The sequence below is a fragment of the Triticum dicoccoides genome, chromosome 4A, assembly GCF_002162155.2.
Source record: "Triticum dicoccoides isolate Atlit2015 ecotype Zavitan chromosome 4A, WEW_v2.0, whole genome shotgun sequence".
Taxonomy (NCBI): Eukaryota; Viridiplantae; Streptophyta; class Magnoliopsida; order Poales; family Poaceae; genus Triticum; species Triticum dicoccoides.
The window spans coordinates 30,216,181-30,235,322 of record NC_041386.1 but is presented as its reverse complement, the minus strand read 5'-3'; positions in this window follow the sequence as shown (position 1 = coordinate 30,235,322).

Here is a 19,142-nt window from a genome sequence, read left to right as displayed (position 1 = left end):
GTCATGAATAAATCTTGGAATGTGTTATCATCGAATTTTAGAGGCATAAACTTTGAAAGCAAACTTTTGGCTCTTAGAAATGCGATTGATACTAGCGGTTGTTCGATGCTATGTATCCAGGAAACTAAACGTGAATTGTTTGATCTAGCTTTTATTAAAAATTTCTGTCCTAAGTGCTTTGATAAGTTTGTGTTTGCACCTTCCATGGGTGCTTCGGGTAGCATTATCACAATTTGGAACAACTCTCTGTTTGTGGGCACACCATGGTTTATTGACTCCTTTGCTGTGGGTGTTTCTTTTGTTTCCACGCAATCTAATGAAGCCTGGAATTTAGTCAATGTTTATGGCCCTTGTTCTGGTCAGCGTCGGGTGGATTTTAGTTCTTGGTTGTTTGATCTCAATATACCTAGCCGTGTAAATTGGTTGATATTGGGGGATTTCAACTTCGCTCCACGGCTAATAGAAACAAACCTGGTGGTGATGCTGCCGATATGCTCTTGTTCAATGAAATCATCCATGCACAAACTCTGATGGAACTCCCTGTCAAGGGCCGATCGTATACTTGGAGTAACATGCAGGATGACCCCTTGCTTGAATAGCTCGACTAGTTCTTCTCGTCGTCTAATTGGACCACTGCCTTCCCGAACACGGTCTTACCTCTTGGCTAACTAGTTTCTGATCACATCCCATGTGTTGTGGCCATTGAATCTAAAATCCCCAAGTCCAAGCTCTTCCAGTTTGAAAACTACCAGGTCAATCATGAGGCCTTCTCTGACGTGGTTGCATGCTCCTGGTCCAAGCCATGCCATGCTCCCAACTCCGCTGCACTTATCTGCAAAAAGATGAAAAATCTGCGCTATGATCTTAAGCGTTGGAGCCGTGGTATCTCGAAACTGAAAACCATGATTCAAAACAGTAACGAAGCTCTCGCTCAGTTGGATAATCTTGAGGATAAATGGGCACTCTTGATATAAGAAAAAAAACTTCAGGCGTATCTTGAAATTGCATCTAAATATGTTGTTAAAATATCAGAATGACTATTGGAGGAAACGATGCACTGTGAGATATTTTAGATTCACGGATGAAAATACTAAACTCTGTCAATCCCTCGTGACTGAGAGGTTTAGGCAAAACTCGATTGCTAACTTACGGGACGGGGACGTGGTAGTGAGTGATCACATTGGCAAAGAAGGGGTTTTGTACAGAACATATAAGGAACGGTTTAGGCTCTTCCAAACCTACCACCATGCGCTTCAACCTCCCCTAGATCATTAGATGGATTCCTGGTTTAGATGAGTTGTCAGTACCCTTTTCTAAGGAGGAGATTGATGCGGTGATAAAAGAAATGCCAGCCGACCGAGCCCCGGGCCCTGATGGTTTTAATGGCTGTTTTCTTAAGAGTTGTTGGCAGATCATTAAAGAGGATTTCTACAGGATGTGTCAGGATTTCCATGAGGGTAACCTTGATATGACCAGCATTAGGAAGGGATACATTACCTTGATGCCAAAGACCTCATCTCTTGAAACTACCAATGATTACAGGCCAATAACCCTGCTGAACTGTTGTCTGAAAATTGTCACAAAAATCTTGGCCAATCGTTTGCAGAAAGTTATCTTGAAGATCATCCATAGGAACCAGTACGACTTCATTAAGGGAAGAACCATCCAAGACTGCCTTGCATGGTCGTTTGAGTACATTCATCAATGCCAGAGGTCGTCGTGCGAGATTATACTGCTCAAACTCGACTTTGCCAAAGCCTTTTACACCATAGAGCATGTCCCGATGATGGAGATCATGAGACACATGGGGTTTGATGACAAGTGGCTGGGTTGGATGGAAACAATCTTTGGCTCTGGTGTGTCTTCTATCCTCCTTAATGGGGTCCATGGCAGAAAGTTTCAGTGCAAATGTGGGGTGCGACAAGGCGACCCCCTCTCTCCACTGATTTTTGTCCTCGCTGCTGATCTTCTCCAAGCCGCGGTCAACGACGCGTTTGCTCGTAGGTTGATTGAACTGCCCATCCCATGCAATCGCAACGGTGACTATCCGGTGGTGCAATACGTGGATGACACCATTCTGTTGATGCCATCCTGCCCTGATCAAGCTGCCCGCATGAAAACGATCCTAGAGGACTATGCAACATCAGTTGGTCTGAAGATCAACTTCCACAAGTCCACCCTCATTCCTATTAACCTTGATCCGCAACGCGCACTGGAATTGGCACATGTCTTTGGCTGCTCGGTTGGCTCAATGCCGTTCACATATCTCGGCCACCCCATGGGCACGACCGGGCCAACATTGCTAGAGCTCATGCCACTTGTGCATGGAGTGGAAAGAAAGATGTCCACATCACTGTCTTTGATGTCATCCGAGGCCAAACTCACTTTGGTCAATTCAGCAGTAACATCGATGCTAATTTATGCCATGTGTATGATTAAGCTTCACCCAAAAGTGATTGAGTACCTTGATAAGCTGCGCAGATACTGTCTTTGGGTGAAGAACTCTGAAGATGGTGTCAAAAATAACTCCCTAGTAGCATGGGAGTTGGTTTGTAGGCTCAAACGCAAAGGTGGGCTCGGGATCATCGATATCAAAACCCAGAATGTGGCCCTCCTTCTGAAGCACCTGTTTAAGTTTTATAACCACCACGACAGCCCCTGGGTGACTATGATCTGGGATACTTATTGCACGAGCAGAATACAACATGCAATGGAACCAATTGGCTCTTTCTGGTGGCGCGACATAATGCAGCTCAGTGATGTGTTCCGTGGGATCACCAGGGTCACTCTGGGCAACGGATCCTCCTCCCTGTTCTGGAAAGATGCCTGGTTCGATGACCGTGATGCCCCCTAATGGAGATCTTCCCCAGAGCTTTCTCTTTCTGCTTGAACGAAGATTAGCCCGCTGTCAATATTCTCACAACTGCGGACCCGAGCTTGATCTTCTACCTGCCGCTATCCACACAAGCTAGAGAGGAGGTCAGAGAAATCCAACAAGGATCGATGCATGTGCTTCTTGACAGGGAATGCAACGATACCTGGGAGTGCAACCTTGGTGGGACATTCTCCTCCAAGAGATACTATGATCACTGCTTCAGAGAGACGGTTACTGATGATGCCTTCGGCTAGCTATGGAAGGCTAAGAGTCTGATTAAATTCAAAATGTTTGGTTGGCTATTGTTGGTTGATCGCCTAAACACCAGGAATATGTTGAAACGTAGACATTTTGTCATGGCGGGCAACACTTACACATGCATGCTCTGCCAGAACCCTCCCGAGGAAACGGTTAAGCACTTCTTCTTCACTTTCCCGTTTAGCCAACAATGCTGGGACAAGGTTGGCATGCTTTGGCCAAGCCTTGGGAATAGGCTCACTTTGCTGCATGCTAGCAGGGAGCATTGGCGGCGACCACTGTTTATGGACATTTTCTTAATGGCCGCATGGAGCCTGTGGAAAGAGAGAAATAATGTACACTTCAGAGGGATTCCACACTCTTTTGGTTCATGGTTGGCTAGATTCAAAGATCTTTTGGCCCTGTTGGTTCACAATTGTAGGGAGGAACCGCGTCCTTTCCTAGACACTTACATACAAAACTTGTAATACTTGTTTAAGTAGCCTCCTGAGGTACATGGCCAGGGGGCCACAAAAACCCACATGTAACAATGTTGTAACTGGCTCTTTGTGAGTAATACAAAGTCAGTGGGAGCCTCTCCCATAGTCGTTCGTATTAAAAAAGCACTTGAAGTACGTCGTCCAGATGCACTTTGCCCAGGAAGAAGCCACCAACAATACAACAGAGTATGAAGGGCTCCTTGCTAGGCTCAGGATTGCAGCATAATTGGGAATTAAGAGGCTGATCATTCGAGGAGATCCACAACTTGTGGTGAGAAAAGTCAACAAGGATTACCAAAGCCCATTGATGGAAGCATACGTCGAGGAAGTAAGGAGATTGGAGGAGCACTTTGACGGGTTGCAAACAGAGCACGTACCCCATGCGGAAAACAGCATAGTTGATCACCTGTCAAAGTGTGCTGCGTAGAAGCTTCCTGTGGAACCAGGACCTTTGGTTCTCCATCTCTCTCAACCCTCCGTATCACCCGCCACAATGGGCCGGAAGAGGAGAAAGTTGGACTACGGTAAGCCTCTCCCGGTAGAGCCATCCACTCCCGGCAGAGACCCTGCCAGAAACAACTCCTCGCAGCCTGCCGGACCCCCCTCCAGCCGGGCCTATGGACCCCACGAATGAGGCTGGTGCTCCCACAGCAGAGGAGGTGCCGCTAGTCCTCGTTGCCGAGCCCTAGGCTCCAACTTGGGAAAGGCACATTTTCCACTTCCTCCAAACCGGAGAGCTCCCTGGCAACCAAGATGAAGCTAAAAGAGTAGCCCGGAGGGCTAGTATGTATCGGTTTGTCGGTGACACTCTATACAGAAGGAGGCCCAATGGTGTGAAATTGAAGTGTGTTTGCTGGGAGGACGGAAAGGAACTGCTGGCTGAGATTCATAGAGGAATGTGCGGCTCCCACATTGGATCAAGGGCATTAGTTGGGAAAGCATTCCGGCGAGGATTCTATTGGCCCACAGCCCTCCAAGATGTGGTTGAGTTAGTCACGAAATGTGAAGCCTGCCAGTTGCATTCCAAGAAAATACACCTGCCTGCCCAAGCTCTTCAGACAATCCCTCTATCATGGCCATTTCGGTCGGGGGGCTCGATATCCTCGACCCCTTCCCCTGAGCAATCGGGGGCTTTGAATTCTTGTTTGTTGCCATCGACAAGTTTACAAAGTGGACGGAAGTGACTGCCGTGAGAAAGGTGACTGCTCATTCAGCTATCAAGTTTTTGAAAGAATTGGTGTGTCGTTTTGGAGTTACGGCAAGGATCATCACTGACAACGGCACCCAGTTCACGAGCCATGCCTTCATGCAGTACGTTCATGCCCTCGGATGCAAATTCTCATTCACTTCTGTGGCACACCCCCGGAGCAATGGACAAGCTGAGAGGGCGAACGCTGAAGTGCTTCGTGGACTGAAGACACGAACTTTTGATACGCTGCAGAGGCTCGGCAGGCGGTGGATCGAGGCGCTACCGGTTGTTCTCTAGTCCCTCAGAACGACACCTAACCAAGCTACCGGGCAGACTCCCTTCTCCCTGGTCTACGGGGCAGAAGCAGTTATCCCCACGGAACTCATTTACGGGTCTCCTCGAGTGCTTGCCTACGATGAAGTAGCGCAAGATCAGCACTGGCGTGATGATGTTGTGCTACTCGAGGAAAACCATCTCCGGGATGCTACGCATGCTGCACGCTACCAGCAAGGCCTGCGTGGCTATCATAGCCGCAGGGCTCATGCCCGGTGTTTTAAGGAAGGTGACCTTGTCCTTAGGCGTGTTCATTCCACCAAGGGTACAAACAAGCTGTCACCAAAGTGGGAAGGCCCTTATCGGGTGGTACGAGTCACCAGACCTCGCGCAGTCCGTCTAGAGACCAGGGATGGCACACAATTGCAAAACTCATGGAATATTGAGCATCTCCATAAGTACTACCCGTGAGGTGCGAGGCTCCCGCGCACTTCTCGGCTGCCACCCTTTTGTATATGCCTTGCCTCAGTTGCATGTAACCCCTTGTAGAAAGCCAGGGCGATGACCCCGTGCAAGAGAAAATAAAGAAGCGCTATGGGGGGGGAGACCAAGATCACATGCATGCACGAGCACACCCAGATCACTGCATAAGCATTGCATGAGCATTTGCATATGCATATAGATAGGATTACATCCTGCATTCATTGTCACCTCCATGGAGTTGCAGGTTTTTTCCCGTGAACTTGACTCCGACAAGGGACGAGAAGATTGCACGGCACAGTGATCCCCGACAAGCCAAACAGATAAGTTTACCTCTTGCCCATTAGTGTTCTGTAAGCTATAACTTGTGCATAGAGAAACCTCGCCGCTCTCTTGGAACTAGGGTGCTCCCATCCTTGGCTCGAATGCTTCTTCGGCCTGGATGGTCGCAGTGGCCCTTGGTAAAAGGGGAGTGGGCGAGGGGCTGGCACCTTAGTCTGTTCCCCGGCAGACATGGTTCTCCGGCAGACAAAAAGGGTGCCAGCAGGATATCCTTCCGAAGAAGGCTCATTTAATTACAGTAAAGAGGCACTCCACCTCTGCATGGACATATACATGCACGAGTTCTCGGCAAGGTTTATCTCTTTCATTGACATGCAGATGCAAGTACAAGCATTACAGAACACAAAGATGGACTCGAGAGATTACATTATGTGAATTAAAATTTGTAGATTGCCTACAAGTTTAAGATTGAAAAAAAAGATAAGTGCCCCGTAAACTCCTCTCCCTGTCCCTCTTATCCCAGGTAATGCGATAAGAGAACAAGAAGACAGGAGCAGCGCCTTAACAGGGAAATGGCGAGGCTGCGAAGGAGGAGGACGTGCGGGACACCTCGAGAGTCCCCTGGTCACCACCTTCAGGACCTAACTAGGGGCTCCAGCATAGGCACCGGCAGAGGAAGGCGCCGGAGCCCGACCAGAAGACCCCAAAAGGAAGCGGAAGCACCAGGGGAACGAGCCTTTTCTCAGCAGCCGGAAGAAACGATGATGACGATGCCGGGAAAAGGGGGGAAGAGCCAGGCAGACGCGCAGTAGGTCACCAGTACGAGAGGAATGCGTCGATGCGTTCATACTCCTACTGGATGGCCTACCTCCCATCTTCTCCTTCTCCCCAGGCTCCATCTCCACCAACATCGCTCTAGGAGGAGGCCGAGGCCCCAGTCCGGCGCCCACAGCAGAGAAACAACAAGTGCCCAAGGCGGCCAGGGGGCTCCAGGCATGCCGCGCCCCACCTTGGCGGGCAGGAAGGCGCGCCTCTCATCGATGTTGGCCCCAAAACCTCCGGGAGGGGCAATGCTGGGATTGCCAATGATCTCTGGCCTCTCCTCCCGACGAGCATCGAAGATACCAAAAGAATCGCCACGCCAAGGACCAGGCTCACTCCCCAAGCATCAGCACCGGCATGAGACAACAAATGCCCCGAGCCAGAGCCCGGGGGCTGGCCCCAGGCTTCCTTCTCCAACATAACCAACAGAAACAGAACATGAGGAGAGAAGGACTATGAAGGTGGGTGACTCCTCCCTCCTCCGCCCCTCCCTTTTATAAGCTAGGCCGGGAAGGGAAGCTACTCCACCCACGGGTGACCACCGCCCTCCTCCACCAATTCAAGACGGGTGGGCCCTTTCCAGGTACTCTCCCGCGCCACGCGCCTCCGTTACCTACCCCATGCGATGCATGCTGCATACGTGGCTAAGGATAAGGGCACACTGTGGGAAGAGTAAATTGGCGGTTTCTACCCCGTGCATTGAAGTCATTCACGGACCATCGATGGAGCGGCCCCACCACTAATGGTTTTACACCACACACGGGGAAACCGGAAATTGGCCCGGAATCAAGGCTGATGAAGCAGCAATGGAAAATTCAAGGGGCGAACCCATTCAGCAACCTTGTCAGTGCACTTATTAGGCCCTACCCCGACGACACTCAGCAGCGCATTCGGGGCAGGCCCGGGGGATTCTGTCGGTGCAACAAACCCTAGGTCTGTTTCCCAGACTGTGCACAGGCACGAGATCAAGATTGAAGCACCAACCCAAGTTAGTGATTGAAGGGCCAAGAGATTTGAAGAACCAACACGCAGTCTAGAGAGACCAAGATCGAGCCAGAAGAGCAAGATATCAGCAAGAGAAGGGCCTCCCTTGCCGGGAAGGTGAGCCCGGCAATGGGCAAGGCCACTGCAAGGAGCAGGCAACCGAGGCACCCCGGCAAGGTCTGTCGGGGCTCGCGGGGGGCATAACCACCACACCAACCACTCAAGCATGACCCACGTCGTCAATTTGTGCGGTGTCAAGCCGCAAGATGATTAAGTGGCAGCCATTCTCTACAGAAGAAGCCTACAGATGACACCCATCCTGCAATGTGTCAAGGGAACAGACGCGGAACTGGCAAGATAGCCCGGCAAGCCTTGCCGGGCGACCAGTGATGTGACACCAAGCGGCTCATTTAATGCACCCTATCAGCCGTGGAGTTAGGTATGATAGCATTGTTCCCTATCATATCAGTGGATAATGACTACTTTGCTATTGTGGTGACCCCTTAATCTATTAAAGGAGGCCCATGGCACTCGTAGGAGGGGTTGGAAAGTTGATGAACCCAAGCCACCATACGCGCATAGTCGCTGCGGCCCCGAGGCGAACCCTGCCGGGCAAGTGTACTACGCATCACCACGTTCATTCCACCATCAATCCACCAAAGCAGGAGTAGGGTCTTACGCCTCGCAGTGACCCGACCCTGGGTAAATTGCTTGTGTGCTCTCTGTCGCACTGCCGTATGCTGGTCTACTCTTTGTGCAATGCGTTGACCCCCTGCCAAACCAGCCAGGGGCCACCCGGTCCCATAGGTGGCTGCGGATATCCCGTGACATGAGGTCATCGTCAGACAGAATGGGATGCACCTCCTCATCCCCACTCTGCTCCTCTTCTTCCCCAATTCGTTCCTCCTCATCCTCGATGCTGCTTTTGCTGGAGCCAGAGTCGCTGCTGCTGCTCCCATTACCTGACCAAATGCAACAAAGTTTTTTAACAACCATGTGAGACAAAGCCAAATGAAGAGGAAGAAGAGGCAGAGCGTACTGGCATCGTCGTCGTCATCCTGGTAGCGCATGCGACACATAGTCGTGTTGAACACCTTCACGGTGAGCATGGCATTGCCGTCGTACCTGAGGACAAGGAAGTACCCGTGCCGCATGTCGTAGGCACGGACGAACTGCTCCCAGCCACGACGCAGGTACATGTGGCGGTCGGTGTCGAACACCACCTCCACGTCCCATAGCCTGCGAAACCCGTTGCCGGCCTGTCGCAGCTTCACATTCTGTGGCCGACGGCCGTCCAACATCTTCATGAAAGTGTCAGGCAACCTCTGCAGCGTGGGTCAAGCCGTGATGTAGCAAACAACAGAGTTATGATAAAGAGATGGGTGACGGGGAGATCTCTCCTTTTTTATACCTGCCTGCTGGAGGAATTCTTAAGTATGACCGTGAAGAACTCGAAACCTTCCAAGTCAGACTCCGGCGTGGCAGAGCGCACCCGACGGTGGCGGCCTCCTCCCATCTCTGATAAGCAGCAGAAGAGACCAATTACAGTTGGGGAACATAGTAATAATTCAAAATTTTACTACGAGTCACCAAGATCAATCTAGGAGATGCTAGCAATGAGAGAGAGGGAGTGCATCTTCATACCCTTGAAGATCGCTATGCAGAAGTGTTACAAGGAGCACGGATGATGGAGTCATACTCGCGGCGATTCAAATCGTGGAAGATCCAATCCAGCGCCGAACAGATGTCACCTCCGCGTTCAACACACGCACAACCCGGGGATGTCTCCTCCTTGATCTAGCAAGGGAAGAGGAGAAGTTGAGGGAGAGCTCCGGCAGCACGACGGCATGGTGGTGGAGCTTGCAGTACTCTAGCAGGGCTTCACCAAGCACTACGGAGGAGGAGGAGGTGTTGGAGAGGGGAAGGGCTGCACCAGGGGAAGGGTATGGTAGACCTCTCACCCCCCTCTATTTTTAGGGTGAAGGAAGAGAGGGACGCCCCCCTCTAGATGCATCTAGAGGGGGGCGGCCAAGGGGGGGACTTGCCCCCCAAGTCAGGTGGGAGGCGCCCCCACCCCTAGGGTTTCTAACCCTAGGCGCCTAGCACCCCTTGGGGGGCGCACCAGCCCACCAAGGGCTGGTTCCCTCCCTTGTCCAGCCTACTTAGCCCACCGGGGTAGGTGGACCCCCGAACACCTTCCGATGGTCCCGGTACAATACCGATAAGCCCAAAATTATTCCGGCGACTAAAACAGGACTTCCCATATATAATTCTTCACCTCCGGACCATTCCGGAACTCCTCGTGACATCCAGGACTCCAAACAACCTTCGGTAACCACATACTATTTCCCATAACAACTCTAGCATCACCGAACCTTAAGTGCGTAGACCATACGGGTTCGGGAACCATGTAGACATGACCGAGACATCTCTCCGGCCAATAACCAACAACGGGATCTGGATACCCATGTTGGATCCCACATGTTCCACGATGATCTCATTGGATGAACCACGACGTCGAGGATTCAATCAATCCTGTATGCAATTCCCTTTGTCTATCGGTATGTTACTTGCCCGAGATTCGATCGTCGGTATCCCCATACCTTGTTCAATCTCGTTACGGCAAGTCTCTTTACTCGTTCTGTAATGCATGATCCCGTGACCAACTCCTTAGTCACATTGAGCTCATTATGATGATGCATTACCGAGTAGGCCCAGAGATGCCTCTCCATCATTCGGAGTGACAAATCCTAGTCTCGATTCGTGCCAACCCAACGGATACTTTCGGAGATACCTGTAATGCACCTCTATAGCCACCCAGTTATGTTGTGACGTTTGGCACACCCAAAGCATTCCTACGGTATCCAGGAGTTGCACACTATCATGGTCTAAGGAAATGATACTTGACATTAGAAAAGCTTTAGCAAACAAACTACACGATCTTGTGCTACGCTTAGGATTGGGTCTTGTCCATCACATCATTCTCCCAATGATGTGATCCCGTTATCAATGACATCCAATGTCCATGCTCAGGAAACCATGACCATCTATTGATCAACGAGCTAGTCAACTAGAGGCTTACTAGGGACATACTATGATCTATGTATTCACACATGTATTACATTTTTCGGTTAATACAACTATAGCATGAACAATAGACAATTATCATGAACACGGTAATATAATAATAACCACTTATTATTGTCTCTAGGGCATATTTCCAACAGTCTCCCACTTGCACTAGAGTCAATAATCTAGTTACATTGTGATGAATCGAACACCCATAGAGTTCTGGTGTTGATCATGTTTTGCTCGCGGAAGGGGTTTAGTCAACGGATCTGCGACATTCAGATCCGTATGCACTTTACAAATATCTATGTCTCCATCTTGAATATATTCACGAATGGAGTTGAAGCGACGCTTGATATGCCTAGTCTTCTTGTGAAACCTGGGCTCCTTGGCAAGGGAAATAGCTCCAGTGTTGTCACAGAAGAGAGTCATCAGGCCCGACGCATTGGGAATAACTCCTAGGTTGGTGATGGACTCCTTCATCTAGACTGCTTCTCGTGCTGCCTCCGAGGTTGCTATGTACTCCACTTCACATGTAGATCCCGCCACGACGCTTTGCTTGCAACTGCACCAGCTGACTGCCCCACCATTCAAAATGTACACGTATCTGATTTGTGACTAGGAGTCATCCAGATCTATGTCGAAGCTAGCATCGACATAACCCTTTACGAGGAGCTCTTCGTCACCTCCATAAATGAAAAACATATCCTTAGTCCTTTTTAGGTACTTCAGGATATTCTTGACAGCTTTCCAATGTTCCATGTCGGGATTACTTTGGTACCTTCCTACCAAACTTACGGCAAGGTTCACAACATGTTTGGTACATGATACATCTCCAACGTATCTATAATTTTTGATTGCTCCATGCTATTATATTATCTATTTTGGATGCTATTGGGCTTATTTTTACACTTCTATATTATTTTTGGGACTAACCTATTAACCGGAGGCCCAACCCAAATTGCCATTTTCTTGCCTATTTCAGTGTTTCGAAGAAAAGGAATATCGAACGGAGTCCAAACGGAATGAAACCTTTGGGAAAGTTATTTTTGGAACGGAAGCAATCCAGGAGACTTGGAGTATACGTCAGCCAAGCAACGAGGCAGCCACGAGGCAGGGGGCGCGCCCTCCACCCTCGTGGGCCCCTCGTTGCTCCACCAACGTACTACTTCCTCCTATATATATCTATATACCCCCCAAACATCCGAGAACAGAATAGATCGGGAGTTCCGCCGCTAGAAGCCTCCGTAGCCACCGAAAACCAATCTAGACCCATTCCGGCACCCTGCCAGAGGGGGAAATCCCCCTCCGGTGGCCATCTTCATCATCACGATGCTCTCCATGACAAGGAGGGAGTAGTTCACCCTCGGAGCTGAGGGTATGTACCAGTAGCTATGTGTTTGATCTCTCTCTCTCTCTCTCTCTCTCTCTCTCTCTCGTGTTCTTGAGGTGATACGATCTTGATGTATCGCGAGCTTTGCTATTATAGTTGGATCTTATGATGTTTCTCCCCCACTACTCTCTTGTAATGGATTGAGTTTTCCCTTTGAAGTTATCTTATCAGATTGAGTCTTTAAGGATTTGAGAACACTTGATGTATGTCTTGCATGTGCTTATCTGTGGTGACAATGGGATATCACGTGATCCACTTGATGTATGTTTTGGTGATCAACTTGCGAGTTCCGCGACCTCATGAACTTATGCATAGGGGTTGGCACACGTTTTCGTCTTGACTCTACAGTAGAAACTTTGGGGCACTCTTTAAAGTTCTTTGTGTTGGTTGAATAGATGAATCTAATATTGTGTGATGCATATCGTATAATCATACCCACGGATAGTTGAGGTGACATTGGAGTATCTAGGTGACATTAGGGTTTTGGTTGATTTGTGTCTTATGGTGTTATTCTAGTATGAACTCTATGATAGATTGAATGGAAAGAATAGCTTCGTGTTATTTTACTACGGACTCTTGAATAAATCGATCAGAAATGATAACTTTGAGGTGGTTTCGTACCCTACCGTAATCTCTTCGTTTGTTCTCCGCTATGAGTGACTTTGGAGTGACTCTTTGTTGCATGTTGAGGGATAGTTATATGATCCAATTATGTTATTATTGTTGAGGGAACTTGCGCTAGTGAAAGTATGAACCCTAGGCCTTGTTTCAACGCATTGCAATACCGTTTGTGCTCACTTTTATCACTTGCTACCTTGCTGTTTTTATATTTTCAGATTACAAAAACCATTATGTACTATCCATTTTGCACTTGTATCACCATCTCTTCGCCGAACTAGTGCACCTATACAATTTACCATTGTATTGGGTGTGTTGGGGACACAAGAGATTCTTTGTTATTTGGTTGCAGGGTTGTTTGAGAGAGACCATCTTCATCCTACGCTTCCCACGGATTGATAAACCTTAGGTCATCCACTTGAGGGAAATTTGCTACTGTCCTACAAACCTCTGCAGTTGGAGGCCCAACAACATCTACAAGAAGAAGGTTGTGTAGTAGACATCAAGCTCTTTTTGGCGCCATTGCTGGGGAGGTGAGTGCTTGAAGGTATATCTTTAGATCTTGTAATCGAATCTTTTTGTTTCTTGTTTTATCACTAGTTTAGTTTATAAAAGAAAATTACAAAAAAAATGGAATTAAGTTTGCCTCATATGCTTCATCTTTTTAATATCTTTCGTGAGAATGATGGAAAGGAAAATTGTGCTCAAGTGCTAGAAGAAGAAGTCTATAGAATGTTTGGCACTAAATCTTTGAATGATGAGCATGATTGCAATGTTATTAGTATGAACTCTTTGAATATCCATAGTACTAATTATAATTGCACTATTATGATGAAAATATCTCTTATAAGCATGTCGATTTTTGTGGAGTGCATAGAGTTTGCAAGTACATACCAAACAGGGAAGATAGATTTTGCAAGAGGCATAAGTATTTGGAAACAAAATGGTTGCAAGGAAGGCTAGATGTTTGTGCTGAAAATTTAAACTTTCTTGGCCCTACTTGTGAACTTTGCAATGAACGTGACCATTTTAGTACCCAATGCAAATTGTTTCATGATCGTATCGTGTCCAAAAATTGTGATGACTTGATTTCCTTTGCACATCATAATGAACTTAGTTTGCTCTTGGGTTATGAATAAATGAAACGTATATCTAAGGTTATTCTAGAATTTGCCCTTCATAGAGTTCTTAATTTTGATCTAGAGGAAATTTATATGTATTGTGCAGTGAACTGCATTGAAAATCCTTATGTTGCCAATTACATAAAGAAAAGAAAACAAATAGAGGATGAAGAGAATACTAATGAAAGGGAAGAGACTTCCCAATATTCTCCTATTATTTCTTATGATGAATTAGGTAACGAGGAGGGGCCTCCTATTCAACCAATCTCGTTAATAAGGAGCTCCGAAAAGAGGATAAAACCCACACATGATGTGAAGAAGAAAAAGAAAAGACGGAGAAGCAAAGGTAAAAATGTATCCCTCCCAAATGATGTTGCTCCTACTACTCATTGTGATGATGATAATTGCTATACTATTGGTGCCATCCATACTATTAATGATGAGAGTGATTATGCTTATGATATGAAAAGGCCCAAGCTTGGGGATGCTATGTTTGATGAAGATGATGTTTTTGAGAATATATTTGCTGCAATTAATGTTTGTCCCAAGCTTGGGGATGCTACGTTTAATGAAGATGATATTTTTAGTCTCCCAAGTTTTGATATGCAATTTTATAATGATGATAGCATGCTTCCTACTTATGATGATTATATTGACGAAAGTGGGTTTGGAAGAGTGTCAACTTTAGGAAGTAATGATCCCACTATTTTTAAGGATGTTGAATCTTATTATGATAATTATGAAAGTGGATTTGGAGAGGTCATGACTTTATTTAGTAATGATTCCACTGTCTTGGAAGAGGTTTCAATTGATTATGATGAGAACAAAGTTGCTACTTATGATGATTATTGTGATGAAACTTATGCTATAAAAAGTAGTGATGATTATATTTATAAAACTTGTCATGATTATCATTACCCTTTTTCTGAATATTACTCTTTTAATGTGGAAACAATTTATAGTATTCGAGTCTCTTATGATACTCCCACTGTCCCGAAAGAGAAATTTTTTGCTTATGTGGAGAGTAATAAAATTTCTATGCAAGTAGATCATGAAAAGAATGCTTTAGGTGCTGGTTATATTGTTGAATTCATTCATGATGCTACTGAAAATTATTATTAGGGAGGAATATATGCTTGTAGGAATTGCAATAGTATCAAGTTTCCTCTCTATGTGCTTAAAGTTCTGAAGTTATGCTTGTTTTGCCTTCCTATGCTAGTTGATTATTGTTCCCATAAGTTGTTTGCTCACAAAATCCCTATGCATAGGAAGTGGGTTAGACTTAAATGTGCTAGCCATATTCTTCATGATGCTCTCTTTGTGTTTCAATTCTTATCTTTTATGTGAGCATCATTGAAATCATCATGCCTAGCTAGGGGCGTTAAACAATAGCGCTTATTGGGAGGCAACCCAACTTCATTTTTGTTCTTTGATTTTTGCTACTATTTAGTAATAAATAATTCATCTATCCTCTGTTTAGATGTGGTTTTATGCTTTTAATTAGTGTTTGTGCCAAGTAGAACCTTTGGGAAGACTTGGGGCAAGTCTTTGCGATCCTGCTGTAAAAAACGGAAAGTATGCGCTCACGAGAATAATTTTCATTTTTTATCAGAGAGCGATAAAATACCAATTCCACTTGAAGTAGATTAATGAACAAATTTCCTAGGACTAGCTAATTTCTCAGGATTTTTAGGGTTCCAGAAGTTCGCGTTAGTTACAGATTACTTCAGACCTTTCCGTTTTTGACAAATTCTGTTTTCTATGTGTTATTTGCTTATTTTGATGAATATATGAGTATTATCGGAGGGTATGAACCATAGATAAGTTGGAATACAATATATATTACACCAATATGAATTTAGAATGAGTTCACAACAGTACCTAAGTGGTGATTTATTTTCTTATACTAACGGAGCTTACGAGTTTTCTGTTAAGTTTTGTGTTGTGAAGTTTTCAAATTTTGGGTAAAGATTCGATGGAATATGGAATAAGGAGTGGCAAGAGCCAAAGCTTGGGGATTACCAAGGCATCCCAAGGTAATATTAAAGGACAACCAAGAGCCTAAGCTTGGGGATGTCTCGGAAGGCATCCCCTCTTTCGTCTTCGTTCATCGGTAACTTTACTTGGAGCTATATTTTTATTCGCCACATGATATGTGTTTTGCTTGGAGCATAATTTTATCTTTTTTGTTTTTCTTGCTGTTTGAATAAAGCACCAAGATCTAAAATTCTTAAATGTTAGAGAGTCTTCACATAGTTGCATAATTATTCGACTACTCATTGATCTTCACTTATATCTTTTGGAGTAGTTTGTCATTTGCTCTAGTGCTTCACTTATATCTTTTTAGAGCACGGCGGTGGTTTTATTTTGAAGAAATAGATGAACCCTCATGCTTCACTTATATTATTTTGAGAGTCTTTTAGAACAGCATGGTAGTTTGCTTTGGTTATGAATTTAGTCCTAATATGATGGGCATCCAAGATGGGTATAATAAAAACCTTCATATAAGTGCATTGAATACTAAGAGAAGTTTGATACTTGATGATTGTTTTGAGATATGGAGATGGTGATATTAGAGTCATGCTAGTTGAGTAGTTGTGAATTTGAGAAATACTTGTGTTGAAGTTTGTGATTCCCGTAGCATGTACATATGGTGAACCGTTATGTGATGAAGTCGGAGCATGATTTATTTATTGATTGTCTTCCTAATGAGTGGCGGTCGGGGACGAGCGATGGTATTTTCCTACCAATCTACCCCCCTAGGAGCATGCGCGTAATACTTTGCTTTGATAACTTGTAGATTTTTGCAATAAGTATGTGAGTTCTTTATGACTAATGTTGAGTCCAGGGAGTATACGCACTCTCACCCTTCCACCATTGCTAGCCTCTCTAGTATCGTGCAACTTTTGCCGGTATCATAAACCCACCATATACCTTCCTCAAAACAGCTACCATACCTACCTATTACGGCATTTCCATGGCCATTCCGAGATATATTGCCATGCAACTTTCCACCATTCCGTTATTATGACACGCTTCATCATTGTCATATTGCTTTGCATGATCATGTAGTTGACATCGTATTTGTGGCGAAGCCACCGTTCATAATTCTTCATACATGTCACTCATGCATCATTGCACATGCCGGTACACTGCCAGAGGCATTCACATAGAGTCATATTTTGTTCTAAGTATTGAGTTGTAATTCTTGAGTTGTAAGTAAATTAAAGTGTGATGATCATCATTATTAGAGCATTGTCCCAGTGAGGGAAGGATGATGGAGACTATGATTCCCCCACAAGTCGGGATGAGACTCTGGATGAAAAATAAAAAAAATAAAAGAAAAAAGAGGCCATAAAAAAGAGAAAAGACCCAAATAAAAAAATAAAAAAATGAGAGAAAAAGAGAGAAGGGGCAATGCTACTATCCTTTTACCACACTTGTGCTTCAAAGTAGCACCATGATCTTCATGATAGAGAGTCTCCTATGCTGTCACTTTCATATACTAGTGGGAATTTTTCATTATAGAACTTGGCTTGTATATTCTAGTGATGGGCTTCCTCAAAGTGCCCTAGGTCTTCGTGAGCGAGCAAGTTGGATGCACACCCACTTAGTTTCTTTTTGAGCTTTCATACACTTATAGCTCTAGTGCATCCGTTGCATGGCAATCCCTACTCACTCACATTGATATCTATTGATGGGCATCTCCATAGCCCATTGATACGCCTAGTTTATGTGAGACTATCTTCTCCTTTTTGTCTTCTCCACAACCACCATTCTATTCCACCTATAGTGCCATGTCCATTGCTCACGCTCATGTATTGCGTGAAGATTGAAAAAGTTTGAGAACATCAAAAGTATGAAACAATTGCTTGGCTTGTCATCGGGGTTGTGCATGATTTAAATATTTTGTGTGATGAAGATGGAGCATAGCCAGACTATATGATTTTGTAGGGATAGCTTTCTTTGGCCATGTTATTTTGAGAAGACATGATTACTTTGTTACTATGCTTGAAGTATTATTATTTTTATGTCAATATTAAACTTTTATCTTGAATCTTTCGGACCTGAACATTCATGCCACAATAAAGAAAAATTACATTGAGAAATATGTTAGAAATCATTCCACATCAAAAATTCTTCTTTTATCATTTACCTACTTGAGGACGAGCAGGAATTAAGCTTGGGGATGCTTGATACGTCTCCAACTTATCTATAATTTCTGATTGCTCCATGCTATTATATTATCTACTTTGGATGTTAATGGGCTTTATTTTACACTTTTATATCTCTTTTGGGACTAACCTACTAACCGGAGGCCCAACCCAAATTGATGTTTTCTTGCCTATTTCAGTGTTTCGAAGAAAAGGAATATCAAATGGAGTCCAAACAGAATGAAACCTTCGGGAAAGTTATTTTTGGAACAGAAGCAATCCAGGAAACTTGGAGTATATGTCAGCCAAGCAACGAGGCAGCCACGAGGCAGGGGGGCGCGCCCACCCCCTGGGCGCGCCCTCCACCCTCGTGGGCCCCTCGTTGCTCCACCGACGTACTTCTTCCTCCTATATATATCTATATACCCCAAACATCTGGGAACAGAATAGATCGGGAGTTCCACCGCCAGAAGCCTCCGTAGCCACCGAAAACCAATCTAGACCCGTTCTGGCACCTTCCCGGAGGGGGGAATCCCTCTCCGGTGGCCATCTTCATCATCCCGATGCTCTCCATGAAGAGGAGGGAGTAGTTCACCCTCAGGGCTGAGGGTATGTACCAGTAGCTATGTGTTTGATCTCTCTCTCTCTCTCTCTCTCGTGTTCTTGAGGTGATACGATCTTGATGTATCGCGAGCTTTGCTATTATAGTTGGATCTTATGATGTTTCTCCCCCACTACTATCTTGTAATGGATTGAGTTTTCCCTTTGAAGTTATCTTATCAGATTGAGTCTTTAAGGATTTGAGAACACTTGATGTATGTCTTGCATGTGCTTATCTGTGGTGACAATGGGATATCACGTGATCCACTTGATGTATGTTTTGGTGATCAACTTGCGAGTTTCGTGACCTCGTGAACTTATGCATAGGGGTTGTCACACATTTTCGTCTTGACTCTCTAGTAGAAACTTTGGGGCACTCTTTGAAGTTCTTTGTGTTGGTTGAATGTATGAATCTAAGATTGTGTGATGCATATCGTATAATCATACCCACGGATAGTTGAGGTGACATTGGAGTATCTAGGTGACATTAGGGTTTTGGTTGATTTGTGTCTTAAGGTGTTATTCTAGTACGAACTCTATGATAT